Below are 3,304 nucleotides of genomic sequence, written 5' to 3'. Positions count from 1 at the left end.
GCTGTTTTTCTTTTCCAAACTTAACCATTTCAAAATTAAAAGAGCTGGCTCTCATGCAGCCAAGCAAGTCAATGCAAATCAAAATAAACAAAGGGTGGTTCTTATACTTTCGATACCTGACAACAGCATCACATTCCATACGTCTTAATCATCTCTCATATTTAATACTAAGCTCTAAAATTTTCTACAAGGGCACTCAGACTTGCAAATTTTTCTTTCAGGAGAAACCAAAAGTTTGCGTGTGGAATTCACCACTTAATAAAAAGTTAAAGTCAGCATTTGGATTTTAGAATAAAAGCCATCACTTCACTTACCTAGAAGGACGGGAACAACTTTTTTTTCTTTTCAGTTTCCTGTACGCAAAGAAAGAAAAGTGAAGCAGAAGTGGTGTAATTAATATTCACCATTACAGACCGCTTTCAGAAGTGTTCTGACTGACTGCATTTCTGTCACGCCACCACAGAATTTAACATTCCTAAAAAACGAAAGCTGAAAAATGAACAGACTGAAGGAGGAAAACAAACAAACAAACAAACAAACAATCCTCCTTAAAAAGGAAGTAGAATCACTAGCAAGCAGATTCTGTAACAGAATCAGTAGATTCTGGAAGATAGGCTGTAGTGCCGAGTTTTTAAAGGATGCAAACCTCAAGAACTGGCCAAGAAGAAAACAGGAGCTCCTTCTTCAATACTGCCACTCTACTGCTTAGTAGAGCGGTTGTTCCACTTCCTTGAAGTCACGGGGTCTCTTTCAGAGAGTTCTGGGGAGGAAGAAGGCAATGCCTGTTGCAACAAGCTTTCTTCTCTTAAAAACAGGCCTAATGTTGATGCTGTGTGTTACCTGTCTATAACTGATGTCTAAGACAAACTGAGGAAGGTATAGAATTTAATTCAAATAACTAAGAAGGAGAACATCTGGACAAGAGGAAAAAAGTGTGAGAAGTGAAGATGATTGACTTAATAATTTCAAATGAGAACAACAAATCCACTGGCCAGCTAGTCACATGCATGGAAACAAACCAATGAAGTTACTTTGGTTTTGCAGAAGGAGCAAGCTTTTTGCATAAGAAAGGACAACTCTGGTAAGCCAGGAGCACCGATGGAATAAAAGAGACATGACTAGACCTAACAATTCCTGGCTGAATACGACAGCTCCAACATCAGCTGCCTGGCTTGGATATTTCTCAGAGGGGCTTGGATTAGTAGAAGCTTGTGCTATATGAATACAGCTCTTACAGACAAGTAGAAAGTCAAGGAACCCTCAGAAAGGAAATATATAGGAATTAATATTCCCCAGATCTTTCTGCAACTTGTTTAGCAAGATAAGAGCTTTTACGCCTTCACCAGCTCAATTACCTAAGTTTGAAAGCTTTAATACTATCCATCAACCTCACAGACATTATAAATCTAGTTTTTGCAACTTTATTTTCAGCAGATGAAAAAAATCTTCACAAAGGTACTTCATTTTTACAGATCGCATCCTTTGGGAACCTAACTGCATACAATAATTAAGGCTCTGGTTTAAAATCCTTAAATATACCAAGGACTATACCACTGAAGCACTCTCATAGCTCATTAAAATGGAGTGATGTATTTCTTTCCTATGAGCAAGGAGGCAAACGACCACTGGCATTTGCCCAGAAATGGAAACACGCTACATTGTTCCCATTAACTTACCGAAGACAATCTCCAATCTGAACTAAAGCTAATAGCAAAGTTCTGAGGTCGAGCTCCTGCTAAACAGCAACTGACACAAAAATCAATCAGATACAGTATGGCATCAACTTGAAACAAAAATATGAGCTATTGCATAGTTATAAAGTATCGACTTGTATTTCTATCACTAGCTATATTCAGGCTCTCAGAGTGCACACTATTGATTTGAAACAAATACACTTAAGTTATGCAGGACATAACTTTAAGTCTATTCATTATTACAGAGAGAAGTTAATGCTACTGAATCGTTTACTCCTCTAAAAACAGTCAGTGCATTATTTTAATACAGAAATTCCAAATCATTTTTAAACACTGCAAAAATAAGAAATTTAAAATGTTTGTAAAGTTTCTCAGAGCTCTGAACGTGCATTTGTAAGTTTTAAAAAAAATTAATGGTGGGGGGAAAGAAAGAGTAGCTGATGAAAGGAATTTTAGGCAGTAGATGGACCCAAATTAGTAAGATTAAAAGAACACCATATTTCAGGCTGCTCAATGCTGTCACAAAACCACAAGAGAAGTAGCATGGAAACAAAAATTATTATCAAGTTATGCATGATTAAGGACCTGAAAGCATTTTCTGTTTTACACTGCACAGTTAAGAATCTTCTGGAAAAAGATGTACTAATGTTTGTATTTCTAGAATTCAAGTGAGGATGGAAATCTGACTACACAGAGAGAAAGATCAAAGACCCAACTAGCTGCTTAGGTGTTAGCATGCACTATCAACTGCAAAAGAAAGTCATCACTGAGTTTTTTTGAAAGCAACTTCACCCCATGTGCACACAAAGTTATTTTTTATTTATTTCTTTGGATGTATGATAAAAAGCAGTTTATTACAAAGCTGCTGGGTTTTTTTCGTTTGTTTGTTTTTTGTTTTTTTCAATAAGGCTTCAATTGGCAAGTAAGTAAAAGAGAATCTAAGTGAACACCACGAGTTTGTGCCTCTGAAGTGATGTCTGTAACCAGGCTTTCATTAACAGAGAAAAAATGATATTTCATTAGGAGGCTGAAGACACGTCTACCACACTGGAAAAAGAGGACCACAAAGATTTCCTCGTCCTATGCAGTAAAGTTGAACGGAGCATGTAATGCATGCACAGCAGATACTCAACCCTAACTTCAGGCACACTTGCTTTTTTCCTTTTTGTCTTTTCTTGTGTTTTAATCAACTCTGTGTGCCTTTACACTCAGCAAGAGGTTGAGAGAAGAGATTCACAGCTGAGTACAGCATGACAAGGTGACAACAAAGACATTCTAAAAGGCACAAGAGAAAAGAGAGGCAGAAGAAAATACACTTCGCATTAGCTGTTTGCAAAGCAGCAGATGATTCACAATTTCCTGCTCCAGTAGAGTATTTTATCCCGCTATGAAGCAGGTGACAGCATCTTTATTTGAAGAGAAAGAACATTTCTGGAAGAAACTAGCAACAAAAAGTGAAATGAGTGAGATAGGCACGGAGGGGGGACAAGGAAACGTGCCGATGAACCCCCCTTCTAACACAGGGGTGCAGGAAGACTGCATTACGAACAAAGCTGCACGATGACACCTGTACCCCAAACCCACAATCACACGGCACGGGAGCATGAGAA

This window comes from Meleagris gallopavo, chromosome 7 (assembly GCF_000146605.3).
Source record: "Meleagris gallopavo isolate NT-WF06-2002-E0010 breed Aviagen turkey brand Nicholas breeding stock chromosome 7, Turkey_5.1, whole genome shotgun sequence".
NCBI lineage: Eukaryota > Metazoa > Chordata > Aves > Galliformes > Phasianidae > Meleagris > Meleagris gallopavo.
Note: the sequence above shows the minus strand (reverse complement) of the source record.